Source organism: Lissotriton vulgaris, chromosome 1_1 (assembly GCF_964263255.1).
Source record: "Lissotriton vulgaris chromosome 1_1, aLisVul1.2, whole genome shotgun sequence".
NCBI classification, from domain to species: domain Eukaryota; kingdom Metazoa; phylum Chordata; class Amphibia; order Caudata; family Salamandridae; genus Lissotriton; species Lissotriton vulgaris.
In genome coordinates, this window is record NC_141685.1 from 1,510,973,065 (window position 1) to 1,510,992,085 (window position 19,021).

Sequence of the window (19,021 nt, forward strand, 5' to 3'; positions counted from 1 at the left end):
CCTGGCCCCCGAAGACCCCGACCTACCCGCCTGACGTACTCCGCCGCCACCCTCAACGCACTCAACACCGGCCGACTCCCAGAATGCCACCTAGCCGCTCCACGAGGCACACACGGACCTTTCAGCTGCCACACCTGCAAGTTCTCCTGCACCCGGACCAGCCTCGCACCAGCGCCCGCCAAGTCGAACACCAGCAGCACCCACCTCAAGTGCATCCTGCTCAACACCCGCTCCGTCCACAGACACGCCATCGAACTCTGGAACCTCCTAGACGCCACAGCCCCTGACGTTGCCTTCCTCACGGAGACCTGGATGAACGCCTCTTCAGCTCCCGACATCGCCATCGCTATCCCAGAGGGCTACAAGATCGTCCGGAGGGACCGAAACGCCAACCAGATGGGAGGAGGCATCGCCATCATCCACAGGAGCACCATCCGTCTCACGACAAGCACCGACAACACCCTGACCAGCGCCGAACACCTGCACTTCCAGATCCACACCAACCCGAACACCACCCTCAGAGGAACCCTGATCTACCGACCCCCTGGACCACGCACGCAATTCAGCGAGGACATCGCCGACTTCGTCAGCCCGCACGCCCTCCCCTCTGCTGACTACATCCTCCTGGGAGACCTCAACTTTCACCTGGAGAACAACAACGACCACAACACCAGCACCCTGCTCGACAACCTCGCCAACCTGGGACTCAAGCAACTGGTGTCCACCCCCACCCACCTCGCCGGACACACACTCGACGCAGTCTTCTCTTCCAGCACAGACATCGACTTCAGCCACGCCACAGAGCTTCAATGGACGGACCACAGCTGCGTCCACTTCACCTTCAAGAGAACGACGACCCACCACCACCAGAAACAGACCGCCCGCAGAAGCTGGAACAAGATCACAGCAGACCAGCTCGCCACCTCCCTGAGCCAGCACCCTCCTGCCAGCTCAGCAAACCCCAGCCAGGCCGCAGACAACCTCACGAAGTGGATCAACAACTGCGCGGACGAACTCGCCCCACTGAGGACCCCGCCCAGCAGACCCGGCAGCAAGAAGGCCCCATGGTTCACCGACGAACTCAAGAGCTCCAAGAAGAACTGCCGAGCCCTCGAGAAAGTCTGGAAAAGGGAACCGACACCGGACAACAGGACCTCCTTCAAACTTGCCACCCGGAAGCACCACCAGCTGATCCGCGCCGCCAAGAAAACAGCTTTCAAGGACCGGTTGGACAACAACGCACACAACTGCAAGGAACTCTTCAACATCGTGAAAGAGCTTTCCAACCCCAGCGCAGGAAACAACGACATCACCCCATCGCAAGACCTCTGCAACTCCCTCGCTTCATACTTCCACAACAAGATCGCGGACATACACAACAGCTTCAACAACCAACCAACGCACACCATGACCGAACAACCACCCCCCACCACCACCCTCCACGCCTGGACCCCGATCAGCACCGAAGACACCATCCGCACGATGAACTCCATCCACTCCGGATCACCGACCGACCCCTGCCCTCACCACGTCTTCAACAAGGCCGACACTGTCATCGCACCCCACCTGCGAGACATCATCAACACATCCTTCGACACCGCCACCTTCCCCGAGAGCTGGAAGCACGCCGAACTCAGCGCTCTTCTCAAAAAACCCACAGCGGACCCCACCGAACTCAAGAATTACCGCCCCATCTCGCTCCTCCCGTTTCCAGCCAAAGTCATCGAGAAGACCGTCAACAAGCAGATGGCCGCCTTCCTCGAGACGAACGGATCCCTCGACCCCTCACAGTCCGGCTTCCGAGCCAACCACAGCACAGAAACCGCCCTCATCGCCGCCACCGATGACATCCGAGCCCTGATGGACAATGGAGAAACAGCGGCCCTCATCCTCCTAGACCTCTCCGCGGCATTCGACACGGTCTGCCACCGCACCCTAGTACGGCGCCTCAGCAACATCGGCATCCAGGACAAGGCGCTGGAATGGATCGTCTCCTTCCTCGACGGAAGAACACAGAGAGTCCGCCTTCCACCGTACAAGTCAGAGGCCTCCGAAGTCATCTGCGGCGTCCCCCAAGGATCATCTCTGAGCCCCACCCTCTTCAACGTCTACATGAGCCCCCTCGCGGCCATCGTACGCAAACACAACCTCAGCATAATCTCCTACGCCGACGACACCCAGCTGATCCTCTCCCTGACCAACGACCCCGCCGCCGCCAGAGCCAACCTGCACGAAGGGATGAAAGAGGTAGCCGAGTGGATGACGACCAGCCGCCTGAAACTGAACTCGGACAAGACGGAGGTCCTCATCCTGGGCTCCTCACCCTCCGCCTGGGACGACTCCTGGTGGCCTCCCGCCCTGGGCACCGCACCCAAACCGACAGACCATGCACGAAACCTGGGCGTCATCCTGGACTCCTCCCTCTCCATGACCAGGCAGGTCAACAACGTCTCCTCGGCGTGCTTCAACATCCTACGCATGCTAAGGAAGATCTTCTGGTGGATCCCCACCGAGACCAGGAAGACCGTCACTCAGGCCCTCGTCACCAGCCGACTGGACTACGGCAACGCACTCTACGCCGGTACCACCGCCAAGCTCCAGAAGAGACTCCAGCGGATCCAGAACGCCTCAGCCAGACTCATCCTCGACATCCCACGAACCAGCCACATCTCCGAACATCTGAGAGACCTTCACTGGCTCCCCGTCAACAAAAGAATCACCTTCCGCCTCCTCACCCACGCACACAAAGCCCTACACGACCAAGGCCCGAGCTACCTCAACAGCCGAGTCAACTTCTACGCTCCCAAACGCCACCTCCGATCAGCCAACCACGCCCTCGCCGCCGTCCCCCGCATCCGAAGAGCGACTACAGGAGGAAGGTCCTTCTCCTACCTGGCCGCCAAGACCTGGAACTCCCTCCCGACCGACCTGCGCCTGACCCAAGACCACCTCTCCTTCAGGAAGAAGCTGAAGACCTGGCTGTTCGAGCAGTAGCGCCCCCCCCCCCCCCCCCCCCCCAGCGCCTTGAGACCCTACGGGTATGTAGCGCGCTTTACAAGTGTCATGATTGATTGATTGATTGATTGATTGATTATTATCTTTTTATTACTAGTTGGATTTGTAAGGGGCTTGGGTGAAGTCACTGTGCATATGGGCTCTTGGGATTTTTGTAAGGCACGGCAGGGTCTTTAAGTGGCTACAGCAGGGATTATAACACCGGGGGTCACAAAGCTAGGTGATTTGTAGTGGTTAGAAGATCATTGTCATACCTGGTATGGCGCTCCATGCTGCAGTCAGTTGAGAGAGAAGCAAGCCAGCCATGCAGTAGACTAAATAAGTGCTGGCTGTGTAAATAGTGCTGATGTGTGTAATGGTTTGAGAGTGTGTTTTTGTGTGTAAGTCCACCTATCTAAGTGTGTATGGCGGCTGATGTGTTGTTTAACTGTGAATAGTTCCTAAGTGAAGCGTAATTAAACACTTTCATATTGCAATTGTGAAGGTACATTCCTTCTGCTTCAAAGTAGGTAATGTAACTGGTGCTCACATAGAGCACTCCAATATTTTTGAGTCAAGTTCGAAAATAGTTGTTTATCTTGCTCTTGTACATAAAGTACGGTGTGAGTTAATCATTGATGTGCTGTCAATTACAGGCAATAGTTTAAAGACAAATTCATATATCTTAATTGTGGGATATTCATCAAGTGTAAATTGAATCACCCAACACCATATGTGAGCTCCCCAGAGCTTGCATGAAAAAAGACTGAGCTGTCTAGACTGCGTCAGACAGCTGTCTGATGTTCCAGATAAATACAATATGCCAGTGTCCCCCAGTATTAACTCAAAATCACAACATCCAGAGGCACAAGAGACCCTTGTATTACACCTACCAGCGCACACCTTTGTATTACACCTACCAGTGCACACCCTTTCATTACACTCACCAGTGCATACCTTTGCATTCACCCATCCAGTGTACGTCCTTGCATTACACCCACCTGTGCACCCCCTTGTTTTACACCCACTAGTGTATGCCTTGTATTACACCCACAAATGCACACCCTTATATTACACCCACAAGTGCACGCCCTTGTATCACACCCACCAGTGCATACAGTTGTATTACACCCTCCATTGGACACCCTGATGTTACAACCACCAGTGCACACCCTTGTATTACAACTAACAGTGCATGCCCAAACAACCAAAACATATGCAATGCCAAATAAACTAGAGGGCAGCAGGGACATGAAAAACACATTAAGAAATGTTTATGGTAATACTTACCATCTGTTGTGCACTTAAGGTTTAAAGCATACTGATTATTTCTTATATTTTAATAAGCTCACTTAGTGAACTTAGCATGCCCCTAAGTTAACACTGATGTCAAAAACACTGATTGACTTGCAAACCATGAATGTTAAAAACGTCAAGGGAATGCATTTCAGCGATTTTGTTCCTCTCTTATTTTACATGCTTTACTTAATCTTGCATTCCCCATGAGTTAGCTATTTTATAATGTTGTTGTTTATCTGTATTTTTTTCTCTGCACACTTTGAAGCTTGAGCCATGCCAGGTAATTATGAGATATTTACAAAAAGGGGTGGTGAGGGACAGAGTCTCTGAATTAAGCAGAAAGCTCTCACCCAGTCGAAAGATCAGGGCTAGATCCAACACCGTTTTTTAGCTCACTGCACCATCCCAGTTTCAGAACCTGGCTGTATGCAAATTAGTCTGTTCCTGTCCCAGTGCATGATGGGAACAGGACAAACCAAACTACAGAAGCCAATTCTTACACTGGGAAGGAAACAAGCTCCCGGGGACCGGTTTCTGGCATTACAGCCGTCTTCGGCCCGGTTTGCTTGAATCCTGATGGTGCAATGAGCAAGGGTCTCACATCTGAGAATACCCTTCCACGCTTAGGGTGGACAAAAATATTTACAAAAAGGGGTGGTGAGGGACAGAGTCTCTGAATTAAGCAGAAAGCTCTCACCCAGTCGAAAGATCAGGGCTAGATCCAACACCGTTTTTTAGCTCACTGCACCATCCCAGTTTCAGAACCTGGCTGTATGCAAATTAGTCTGTTCCTGTCCCAGTGCATGATGGGAACAGGACAAACCAAACTACAGAAGCCAATTCTTACACTGGGAAGGAAACAAGCTCCCGGGGACCGGTTTCTGGCATTACAGCCGTCTTCGGCCCGGTTTGCTTGAATCCTGATGGTGCAATGAGCAAGGGTCTCACATCTGAGAATACCCTTCCACGCTTAGGGTGGACAAAAATATTTACAAAAAGGGGTGGTGAGGGACAGAGTCTCTGAATTAAGCAGAAAGCTCTCACCCAGTCGAAAGATCAGGGCTAGATCCAACACCGTTTTTTAGCTCACTGCACCATCCCAGTTTCAGAACCTGGCTGTATGCAAATTAGTCTGTTCCTGTCCCAGTGCATGATGGGAACAGGACAAACCAAACTACAGAAGCCAATTCTTACACTGGGAAGGAAACAAGCTCCCGGGGACCGGTTTCTGGCATTACAGCCGTCTTCGGCCCGGTTTGCTTGAATCCTGATGGTGCAATGAGCAAGGGTCTCACATCTGAGAATACCCTTCCACGCTTAGGGTGGACAAAAATATTTACAAAAAGGGGTGGTGAGGGACAGAGTCTCTGAATTAAGCAGAAAGCTCTCACCTAGTCGAAAGATCAGGGCTAGATCCAACACCGTTTTTTAGCTCACTGCACCATCCCAGTTTCAGAACCTGGCTGTATGCAAATTAGTCTGTTCCTGTCCCAGTGCATGATGGGAACAGGACAAACCAAACTACAGAAGCCAATTCTTACACTGGGAAGGAAACAAGCTCCCGGGGACCGGTTTCTGGCATTACAGCCGTCTTCGGCCCGGTTTGCTTGAATCCTGATGGTGCAATGAGCAAGGGTCTCACATCTGAGAATACCCTTCCACGCTTAGGGTGGACAAAAATATTTACAAAAAGGGGTGGTGAGGGACAGAGTCTCTGAATTAAGCAGAAAGCTCTCACCCAGTCGAAAGATCAGGGCTAGATCCAACACCGTTTTTTAGCTCACTGCACCATCCCAGTTTCAGAACCTGGCTGTATGCAAATTAGTCTGTTCCTGTCCCAGTGCATGATGGGAACAGGACAAACCAAACTACAGAAGCCAATTCTTACACTGGGAAGGAAACAAGCTCCCGGGGACCGGTTTCTGGCATTACAGCCGTCTTCGGCCCGGTTTGCTTGAATCCTGATGGTGCAATGAGCAAGGGTCTCACATCTGAGAATACCCTTCCACGCTTAGGGTGGACAAAAATATTTACAAAAAGGGGTGGTGAGGGACAGAGTCTCTGAATTAAGCAGAAAGCTCTCACCCAGTCGAAAGATCAGGGCTAGATCCAACACCGTTTTTTAGCTCACTGCACCATCCCAGTTTCAGAACCTGGCTGTATGCAAATTAGTCTGTTCCTGTCCCAGTGCATGATGGGAACAGGACAAACCAAACTACAGAAGCCAATTCTTACACTGGGAAGGAAACAAGCTCCCGGGGACCGGTTTCTGGCAATACAGCCGTCTTCGGCCCGGTTTGCTTGAATCCTGATGGTGCAATGAGCAAGGGTCTCACATCTGAGAATACCCTTCCACGCTTAGGGTGGACAAAAATATTTACAAAAAGGGGTGGTGAGGGACAGAGTCTCTGAATTAAGCAGAAAGCTCTCACCCAGTCGAAAGATCAGGGCTAGATCCAACACCGTTTTTTAGCTCACTGCACCATCCCAGTTTCAGAACCTGGCTGTATGCAAATTAGTCTGTTCCTGTCCCAGTGCATGATGGGAACAGGACAAACCAAACTACAGAAGCCAATTCTTACACTGGGAAGGAAACAAGCTCCCGGGGACCGGTTTCTGGCATTACAGCCGTCTTCGGCCCGGTTTGCTTGAATCCTGATGGTGCAATGAGCAAGGGTCTCACATCTGAGAATACCCTTCCACGCTTAGGGTGGACAAAAATATTTACAAAAAGGGGTGGTGAGGGACAGAGTCTCTGAATTAAGCAGAAAGCTCTCACCCAGTCGAAAGATCAGGGCTAGATCCAACACCGTTTTTTAGCTCACTGCACCATCCCAGTTTCAGAACCTGGCTGTATGCAAATTAGTCTGTTCCTGTCCCAGTGCATGATGGGAACAGGACAAACCAAACTACAGAAGCCAATTCTTACACTGGGAAGGAAACAAGCTCCCGGGGACCGGTTTCTGGCATTACAGCCGTCTTCGGCCCGGTTTGCTTGAATCCTGATGGTGCAATGAGCAAGGGTCTCACATCTGAGAATACCCTTCCACGCTTAGGGTGGACAAAAATATTTACAAAAAGGGGTGGTGAGGGACAGAGTCTCTGAATTAAGCAGAAAGCTCTCACCCAGTCGAAAGATCAGGGCTAGATCCAACACCGTTTTTTAGCTCACTGCACCATCCCAGTTTCAGAACCTGGCTGTATGCAAATTAGTCTGTTCCTGTCCCAGTGCATGATGGGAACAGGACAAACCAAACTACAGAAGCCAATTCTTACACTGGGAAGGAAACAAGCTCCCGGGGACCGGTTTCTGGTAATTATGAGAGGCTTTGATTGAGCGCTCAGGCGCTGAGGGCCTCATTTATGAAAAATGACGCATCGCTGCGTGAAAACAGCGATGCGTCACTTTTCACTGCGCCCTCCTTGCGACATTAATGATGCGTTATATTTACAGTATGACGCACCATGGCGTAAGGAGTTACAGATACGTCAGTATTTCTGATGTATCTGTAAGGCGCAAAAATGACGCATTGCTGGAGTGTGTCACAAAAGTGACGCAACTCCAGTAATGTGTCCTTTCACATGGGGCAAGCCACATGTGAAAGGGCCTGCATCAGTCTTACGCCTGCTGTGAGGCAGGCGTACGAAACTGACGCATTTGTGTCCTAGAAGTGGCGCAGTGAAATCTTATAGATTTCACTGCGTCACTTCTTTCACCCTTTCTTGCGTCAGAACGCCCCACTGCATACATTATACCTGGCGTAGGTATAATGTAGCGCAGGGATTTACAAAGTGATGCATCTACCTAGATGCGTCACTTTGTAAATATGGTGCAACAAGGTACATTTTTTACGCTGCTGGTGCGTCACAAAAAGTGACACACCAGTGGCGTAAAAGTGACGCACAGCCTCATAAATGAGGCCCTAAGGCTGAAGCCAGACAAAGTGCCTGTCATTGGGTTGGCCTCTCTGCAGGGCACACAGAACAATGTTTGTGTATTCCATTTTCAACTAAAATTCTGTGGATAGATGTGTGAAGTGGTACACTGAAGTAAAAATATATGCAATGCAAAAGTAAGAGAAATGAAAGTGCTTATATTTGAGGGAGTGCAGTGCATGTTGGGCGGTGAAGTGACAGAGGCGCGAGGAAGGACATTTGGGGAAGAGTGAAAAGAGGATGCTGGAGAGGAAAGAGAGGAGGTTGAAGATGTGCAGATGGACAAGATATGCAGAGAAAAAGAGGATACATATCTAACATAAAGCACACATAATTGAAGGCCAAAACTCCTTCCACAGACCTCAATGCTATTTATTTCACAGACTCACTATTTCAGAATTTAAACATTTCCAATGTTAATTATTTATAAGAAATCATTGTTGTTACTCATTTATCTTAAACAGCTAGCACCCAGTGACAAAGCCAATCAAATTGACAGGCTTTTGGTGTATGTCAGTTGCTGTGCCATTTATCTTAATTAAATTACATCTTGGAGAGAAACCAAAATACCGGTCTTATGGCACATATGGGAATCACAGAAATGTATTTGGCATGTTCCTTCTTCTGCTCCTTTTTCTCCAAAGTCTATTTTATTCCTGTTCCTTTTTGGTCTTTTAATTTTTCCACTAATTCCTCCACCAGTTATTTTACCTTTTTCTCTTGTGCCACTTTTTCTTTCCCTTTCTCTCGCTCCGGTCTCTTTTCCATTTCTCTGTTTTTTTGGCCTTCTTTCTTTTCTTTTCCCTTGTATCTACTCTGCTCTATTTTCTTTATCCGCTTTTTTCCCTACCTGTTTCTCTCGTCTTCATGTACCCTTCTCCCCTCCTGTTTTTGTTCCTTACACCTTAGACTTCCAATTCCCTTTCTTTTCTTCCTGTAGATACCTTTTTCCATCTCTGTGTCTCTCTATCCTTCATTTTAATAACCCCAACGCTTGCCCCCTCCTTTTCCTTTCTGCCTAGCAGCGCTCATCTGTTGCCCTGTCTTAACTACCTTTCCTCTCCCAAGAAAATAGTGGCATTTACATACATTACAGGACAAGAACCGTCAGGCCTTTTGAAAAGGTAATGCAGGTGGGAAATGGACACCACAATAGACTTTACAGACTGTTATAGAAAATAGGCCCGGGAACCAAAATAAAGGTGGTCCCTTTCACTGAATTAGGTAGCTAAGAAAATGTCCTACCCTTTCAAATTGGGGCAGTTTTTAACTTGTTAAGACAAGCAGTGTAGTGTAGGTGTTTTGCAAGGTATAGTGGACTTCATGCATTGTTGCTTGCTGCAGGCATTGTTTGATACCAGAGAAATCAACAGTAAAAAATGGGTCACCCGACTCTAAAGCAGGCCCACAAAAAGAGGAAAAGATGGTCCACACACTGACCTGAAATATCAAATCTTCTGGCACTGCCTGATTACCATACACTGTATAGACCTGCTACTGCCCTGGACTGTAGTAATGAGAGAGAAGGTACTGAGCTTCATGGATGGCACTTTTATTTCCAATTCCGTAGGCGGGGTACTGCCACCTCCCCTCTCCACTCAGTGTATTTGGAATTCCACAGCAAGAGCCTGACACATGGAAGGCTCCATGGATGCACAGCTCTTCGGCCCTTAATTGTAAATCTTTGGGCGTATTTCCTTGTCTTCACGAGCAGCACCCCTGATGAGGCGGCAAGAGGTGCACAAACAGCTCCCTGACACCGGCAGATGGACGGTCTCACAGGATTTCATGTGCATTGCAGGACTGCCAGGCATGCACGTGGCTGGTCCGGAATGGTAAAGAAAGGAATAGTTGGACAAAGATCAACAGGCCTGGCCCACCAACCCCAGAGGGGGGCACCTCTCTCCCTTACCTACAGCTTGCACAAATGGCCTCCAGCCACCAACTTGGACCAGCTGCCACATCGCTGACACAAATTCATCATTCACCACGAGGGTTATGTGGTAACCTTGGAAACTGGTGTGGTGGACTGCTTAGTGGAGGTAGTATTGGTACTGGGCCAATTTCACCTTCACTCGGTCCAAAATATCTCCACACACTTGTTCGGGATGCGCTGCTAAGTGCAAGTCAGCTTACTATATACACCAATAAAGAGGTGCCGACTCAAGTTTGCAGCTTCAATACGAGTACCATGGTTGAGTAATTAGAGAGGTAGTGGGCCATGTTAGTAGAAAAAGCACTACACATACCCTGCTGGTTCTATTAAAAAAAGACAGGTGTGTTGTGCATTTTCTTGAGCAGACGTGCTTTCCGTACCACTATTGCCTTCAGGATATGCACTTCGCACTTTGGGCAACACTAATGACAGGTGGGCAGAGTGGGGTACCAGTGGCATCAGCAGAGGGGAAGCGGCAGATAAGATGTGTGTGCAGAGTCCACTGGGTTGCACTGGCCTTGTCTCTCGTGTGAGCCTTGATGACTTCATCAACCAATACAGTAAAGAGGCAGAGATGTGTTACAGGTAGAAAACATTTAGAGGTCCTGGTTCCATTGGTTGTATGTGCTTGGATTGGTGGTCATTTTGCAAGCAGACCTGTTAGCGTATTGGGCACATTTTTTTATATGTTTCTAATATTTTCTTCACACTTGTGCTTTAAAATGCTATGTTTAGATCCTGTTTTCACAACAATTTGCAGTAAATATATGGTGTAAAAACCACCATTTGAATCCATTTTTTGCAAACTTTTCTTGCGCACCCTCCTCCCACTGGTCTTGGCAAGCTGGCAGGCATGGGTGCTCCCGGCTTCAGGGGCAGGTGGTCTTGGAGTCACTGGATGATGTTCTCCCACCCATCTTGTCGTGTAGTTCTTGGGAATTCCCAGGACCTGCGCGTTTGGATGACCTAAACTGAGGGCTTGGTGTCAAACCACTTTACTGCTAAGGCATTATTACTATTGCCATATACTTTCCATTGAAATCAATGGAAAGTCCATGACGAGTTACCCTTGTCATTAGCAGCCAAGAGGCTAAACAGACTCCGGACATACATCAGCAGTTAGGCCTGCTAGCTCTACGGTGCCACTGCCACCCCCTGTATCTTATAGTGGTATAGGTAGTTTCTGGCAACCACTAAACATGACAACCCTGATTCCTTAGGGGATCGTGGAAAATAGTACAGTACTTTTCACTCAGTCACTCGTGCTTACTTATTCTCAGAAAATACACAGGATGGCGAATAGGGCATTTTCAATAAGTATTGATTGGTCCAGCGCCAATCTTTGGTAAAACATATTTGCTGTGACAAACAGGATACAAGAACATAAGAAAGAAGTCTCAAGTACTTATATAGTAAACAGCATACATTTCTACCATAGTGCTAAGAAGATGAACAGATACAGTTTAGATACAACAGTAGCACTTGCCTACTCCTATAATGCGTGCCTTATGAAATTTGCCTAAATGTACCTAGCCTCGATATGTAGGTATGTAAATGTATGCAAATGTAAATGTATTGGCATTTATATAGCGCACTACTTCCTGGCTTCCCTGAGAGATGGTCCCTTAATGGGTATCTCCAGGGTGAGACGAGGCATCCCCAGCGGTCTGGTGGGGCCGTTAGTGAAGATGAGGCAAACTAATGCCCAGAGTTGCCGAGTGTGATCGCTGATCAGAGTGGGCACCGAGGCGAGAGAATTATCGAGTCCGCTGACCCTGGTCCAGAAACCTGCTGCGCCGGGAATCGAACCCTGGTCCCGGGCCGTCCTCTGCTCTCGGGTCTGCCGCCTCTAACCAGTGAGCCACACTACTTCACTAGGTATAGCATGTATATGTGTATAGATATATATGTATATAGCCAAGAATACCCTAGGGAAGAACTAACTCCCTCACCTGATGGTAGAGAATGAAGGGACCCTGTCTTCTCAGAGGACGACCGCCTGCAAGGGGGAACAGCGTTTACAACGCAACTTTTACCACGCACTACCTTTACAACGACTTGCGCTGGGGGGCGCTGTAGGATAGGGAATGGCTTAATTTACTATCCAAAACCTTCCCTACTATCCACGGGGACTGGAGTTGGAATAGTAAATTAAACTATTCACTATCCAGCGCCCCACAACGCAAGTCGTTGTAACGACTTGCGTTGTAAAAGTTGCGTGGTAAAGGCATGCCTTGTAAAAGCATGCGTAGTAACGACATACATCCGCCTGCAAGGGATGTGAGACCGCGGCGTCGAAGATTCAGCATGCAGGACTCTGTGTCAGGGTGGAAAGAATTCTCCTCTCATTTGCAGGGGAATATAAGGGTCTTATATACTAGAGTGGTCACTCCAGGATTTCTTCTAGAATCGATATGTTTTGAAAACAATCATAAATGTTTTTCTAAACAATGTGAGCATGCACTGCTGGCCTGTTGGCAAAGGATGAAAAAAGTGGTGATCCTTATACAGAATAATTATTCAGTGCCTGGGAACATGCCTATGTACGTCAGGTACAGGGATTATGATAAAATACTAAGAGCCTGGTGTCGAAGATACAGGAGCAAACTACTAGGTAAAAGGTCACCTATTCAGAACCATTATTGCTGTGTTGATGGGACAATGTATGTAAAAAGGGTGCATACATGACAGTACTAGCCTAAAGGACATGACCATCTGGTCTCTGGGTTTTCTTCCGTTTGAAGTACCCTCTGTTCTGCCCTGCCCTTACTCCAGAAAGCAGCCTGTCATAGCAGGAGTTTTGGAACTGCCACTTTGTAGTTGGCTGAGGCAGTGCCCAAGCCAGGCAAAATGTACCACTCCTGTCAGGGTTACGTGATTACACTCACTGTATAACCTGCACTCACCCTTGGGTAGCTTGGCACTGAGCAGTCAGGCTTATCACAGAGGCAATGTGTAAAGCAGTGGCACATTACTCTCACACAATAAATACACTGAATGTCACAAAAGAGACTTCACACATGGCCTGTGTAGAAATTGTATTCAACACATACATTAATTAACACAACATGACCATCATGTATTTCTGGGCATAAATCACACTTGGAAATATTACTAGTTGTACTAGGCCCAAATGTGTTTATTTATTTATGAGTTTTACATAGCACAAAGATGACCCAAAGGTTTTTGAGCACTTTTTTAAAGTAAGCACAAGAACAATAACAAGAGGTAACTAGAGATTGGATAAAAAACTATATAGTAACAGTAAAAGGAGTAGCCACTATAAAGTGGTATATGTAAACAGAATAGGAAAAAGTATCCGAGTTACATAATATGTAAGCAAAAATACATAGCAACATTATAAAAATGAAACATCCAGTAGACAGTGGGACATGTGAATGCATCTGTTCTGAAGTATTTGAGGTAGGGAGAGGTGAGGGAGGGGAGAGTAATTGCATAGATATCCACCAAGGTAGAGAAGAAACATGGCATCTAAGTGCTTACGTTCAAGACAACATAGTGCTATACAGAGTAAGCACATCAGCAATAGCATGAGGTAAATAGAGAGTAGATAAAAATATATAGTAAGGGCAAAAAAGAGTAAATGAAATACACTGGGATATGTAAACAGAATAACAGCAGGTACCTAAGTAACATACAGTGTAAATAAAAATACATAGCAATAGTAAATCAAAGAAGAATACAATAGACAGCGTACACAGGTTCTGCGGTATTTGTGGTGGGGAGGAGCTCGGGTGGGGAGAGTAGATGCACAGTTTTCCCCAAGGTAGTACTGCATATATTTATGTGAAGAGTGTAGTGTAACATGGCCCAAGACTCAGGCATGTTACGGATTTACAAGAGGGAGCAGGCAAATGGAGGTTGAGGTCTAGAACGGGGCGTGGCTGAGTCCTAAGTAAGAAAGGAATTTATTGGATAGAAGTGTTTTTACTTCTTTCCTGATGAGGGATGTTAAAAGAGTTGCATCTGACCTCAGAAGGGGGAGAGTTCCAAATATTTGTGGCCATTCCAGAGAAGTATCAGTTGTCAGAACTGGGTTCAGCCTGGTAGATAACAGTCCACACATTTTCAGGGTGCACCCCAGGTCACAACAATATCAAGAATGTGTACACACCGGAATTTATAACACTTTTCCGCAGCACCGTGGGTCAAGGCCATACTGATAAAACCAATGTCAAAATGGATATTTGTAAGGTAATTAAACAAACAAGTAAAACAACACTGCTGCACGGTGCAAGTATATGCAGCACACTCTCCCACACTCACACAGCACTGTAACGCGGTGCGAAGGTTATCGGCAAGTCCATATGAAGCACACATGCTCTGCACGTAACGTGATGCAAATGATATCCAGCAAGTTAATTGATAATATGAATGCTGGGCCCTTGGCACAATCCCTCCCACACTTATCAGTTATCCCCCCACTACCCTGCCCGCAGGTTTGAGTAAAAAATGCCCACCCCTTACTATACCAGTTTAAGGCGGGAGTCACACTTTGTCAGTTGTCCAGAGGAGAAGGCTAGAGTAACTATGAGGCTAACCAGGCAACAGTCGACAAATGAGTAGTTGGCCACCACTCAATAAGTTCACCCACTTTATGCCGAACAGAAATGGCTAGAGGCTGTCCCAGTTCAATCAAGAGTACCCTCAATTCACCTTCTGGCACCAGCCCAGTTCTGCAAAGCAGAGGGGGGTCACGCAGTCTCTTGATCCGCTTCCGATTGCTCCCGGAAGTGTTCCTCAATCCAATCACTTACTCTCACCAACCATTCCCAATCTGGTCAATATTACCTGGCATCATAAAGTTGTCGATGAAAGGTGATTTGCCGCACAGAGGGCATGATAGAACACTCTGTGAATGGGAGGTAGAGCTATCCCCACACCCCACTGGAAGCAATACACACTGTCTGGTTCTCGTTGATCCGAGTCGCACCAGACAGTCTGGCCACAATGAACCACGAGTCAGGCACTCTGTACCTCCCTGGAAATGACGACACACAGATGATGTATGGAATGCAGAGCAAATCAAACATTCACCCCCAGTCAATAGATCTGGGTTAAATCCATCATTCTTTTGTTCACCATGCCACCCCACGACCAGCCCAGACCGAACTGCCGAGCCAGGTCCTCCCTAGACTGGAAACAGCATCCTGGGACCGGTTACAGGGCAGTACCCCTCCTCAGCCAGGCTAGCTTGAATCCAGTGGTACAGTGAGCCCGGGGCCCACATCTGAGCATTCCCGGCGCACTTAGGGTGAAAAAGCAAAAGACACACAGATGATGGATGGAATGCAGAGCAAATCAAACATTCACCCCCAGTCAATAGATCGGGGTTAAATCCATCATTCTTTTGCTCACCATGCCACCCCAGTTTAGACCCAGTCATATGCAAATCAGTCTTGACCTGTGCCTCATGGGAACAATCCAGACTAAAATGCCAAGCCAGGTCCTCCATGGACCGGAAACAAACATCCTGGGACCAGTTTCGGGGCATCACCCCTCATCAGCTCCTACTTTCACCGCTCTCCAGGTGAAGCAAGTAGATGGTGTAGGTCCTTCAAGGCAGGCCTTTGTTGTCCCTGAGACCTCCACAAAGAAAAGGAGGAAGGCCACAAGTCCTTTGAAAGCAAACTTCAGGGCGCCACACAGCTGAAGTTAGTCAGCCCAGACCAGACACTATTTAGGCAGATTGCACGGTCCCTTCCATTGACAGTTTCCTCTTTGTGTACAACAGATTACTCTGGCAGTGTGCACCACACAGTCCAGGATGTCTGGTCCCACGTTCCCACAAGTGTATCTCTGCCCTACTGAAGTATGGCACCTGAAGTTTACTGCAGTGTGGGTGCTTCAGAGGTTTCCACTTTGAACCACAGATGTCTCACATACATTTCAGTCCAGTCTGTCATGAGGCCATGGAATGCAAATCTTAATCTTTAGTGAACTGGCTTCCCAGAGGCCAAGTGTCAAAACCTCTACCCCCAATCTATCTAGCCAAGTCGTCGAATGGCAGAGGTCTGTCATTCCAGCTACATGTCCAGTGTTTACGGCTATCTCCGGAAAAAGCACATATGTGTTCCCCCAGCCTCCAGTGTGGACTGGGGTGAAACAAAAGAGCACACAAAAGAGTTTAGCACAGACAAATGCCCACTTTCTAGAAGTTGCATTTCTCAGCTATAAATGAAAAATCCACCTTTACCACAGGAGATTATTTGTCATTGTGAATCCAATTATAGTAAACAACATGAGGCTGCTCCATGGGGCGTGGCTTGGATGCCGAGGAGGTAGGCAGCGTGAGCCCGGAGCTCCGCGCCCGATCCTGAAAATCATCCTGAATACCTGATCGGACCCCAGCAAAACTGATAAAATCCGGTATCTAAAGACATCACGGAGGGTGCGGCGCTTACAGCGGTCGACCTAAGGCTGTTCCCGGCCCAGAATTTTGGGTTTGAAAGTTTGTATCAGGCGTGAAGTCATCGAGCCAAGATGGCGTCTACGGCCTGAGACAAAGGTACGACGGGAAAACGAGGCCGGACTCCCTTGCTAGCCTACTGCTAATGGTGTTGGAGGAGTTGGCGGGTACTCCTTGACTCATTCGGGGGTTTTGAGCGGACCTTTCTCGCACTAACACGAGCAGCTGGGAGTCGAGACTTTGGATGTGTGAGCGGCGGAGGCGACAACATGGCGACAGCCCTGTGACGATGGCCCCGGCCCTTTGAACACAACTGGCATCGGACGGCTCAACGGCTCATCGGGGACCCTAGCCCCAGGAGGCGGCTTTGGCCTGAGTGTTTGGAGCAGGCTCAAGGTGCGGAGCACAGAGGGCCTATTTGCTACTACTGAACGGGGACTTTCCTAGGGGCGACGCCCTACGGAGTGAAGAGAGGGTGAAGAGGTGACACCGGAGGCCGTAACTCTTTCCAACCCAGATGGGGAAGCCGAAAGGGAAGGGGGATCGCGCGACCGACACTGAGGCTGCGGAAGGAGCGGTTTGGGACCCGTCTGCTCTCCAACGTATGCAAGACCGTATATTGGAGGCCATCTCCACCACAAAAGACGCCCTGCAGCAGGACATAGCTCAGGTGGTGACGGGCCTGGGCCTCCTGAAAGCAGATCACGATAAGCTTAAGGACAGAGTGAAATCTGTGGAAATTACAGTTCAAGAGTTGGCCCCGGACCATGCAGCGGTAAAGGCACAGATGGCGGATGTGACGGATCGGTTGAAAGTGCTGGAGCGAAGGGCTGAGGATGCGGAAAACCGAAATAGACGCAATAACGTGCGCCTCGTAGGCCTGCCGGAAAAAATTGAAGGCGACGATACGGTGGGCTATCTCGACAACTGGTTACGAACTGAGGTGGCACCGGAGGGATTGTCCCCTTTCTTCTCCCTCAAACGGGCCCATAGGGTGCCAGCTCGGCCGCCGGCCCCGGGCCTCCCACCTCGCCCGGTTGTGTTCAAGTTGCTCCACTACAGAGACAGAGACTGGCTGTTGCAGAGGGCGAGGGAAGCAGGACCTTTTCAGGTGAATAACAACAGGGTCACCATGTTCCCAGATTATACGTTTGAGACTCAGAAGCTCAGGGCCAATTTCCTGTCCCTTAAGCGTGAGCTCCGTGATGAGGGCATTAAATATTCCCTGCTCTTCCCAGCGAAGTTGAGAGTGGTGGTGGATGAAAACGCACTTTTCTTTACAACCTCGGCGGACGCCTGGGCCTGGTGGGACACTTACAAAGCGGGGACGGATGGCGCCAAGGCCAGGGCGGAGGAGGCTAGAGTGGCACAGCCAATCAGGAAATCCCAACGGATCCGGAAGAATCGTCGGCGGACTGGCAGACCTTCAATATCACAAACAGAGACGGAGAGGCAGGCGGCCCTGCAGGCAGTGGTGAACTTATCTAGCGCAACCAGGAGCCAGTCCGGGAAGGGCACAGACTCGGAGGAACCAGGCACGGGGTCGGAGACGGGTCTCTCGGAATTTGGTGGAGCCAAAGGCCCTATAGTGACGCCTCAAACTTCGGAGGAGATCCTTGAGGCATGATACGCTGGACAGAAGGAGCGGCCTGCTGGTTAGACACTGGGGCGCTGTGTCCGTGGGTGCAGAACACTGTTATTTGGGGTTTCGAGATGCTGTAATGTGGGGATTGTGGGGCGGAATGTGCAGGATTGATTTGCTTTCACGAACCTTTCGCATCGATCCGCGCCCTACTGGCCCTTACGGTCATCGCAGTGGAGACTGCGAACACTAGTGCCTTTCTTTGAGGGGTGGTTGGGCGTGACAGTTTGGATGGGGGTACTTCCAATTGTGGGGGGGCCTGTCCTGGGGGGGTGGGAATCGAGAGTAGTTGGGGTTGCTCTGGATGTTGTTTCTGGATGGGGGGGGAATTTTTCTGTTTGGAGAGGGAGGGGGGGGACAGTCCGTGGTCGGTAAGCGCGCATGGTCGATGATTTCTATTGTTCTGTCTGTGTGTGCGAAGGGGAATGGCTAGTACTGGGGCTTTGAAATGTGTGACCTGGAACGTGCGGGGTATGCAGACCATGACACGTAGGCACAAGGTTCAGGCGTACCTCAAGCGTAGGGGGTGCACATAGCGTTCTTGCAAGAGACACATCTTAACAAGCAAGAAGGGATTGCGCTGCAGAGGCGGTGGAGGGGGCAGTTGTTCAACACAACGTATTCAGCCTTTGCAAGGGGGACGCTGATTTGGATACGTGCGGGGGTCCCCTTCCAAGTCACTAAAACATTGGTGGACCCTGCGGGTAGATATGTAGCGGTGGAGGGGAGGCTGAGGGGCAGGGTGGTATCCCTCTGTAGCGTGTACGCTCCCAATGTGGATTTA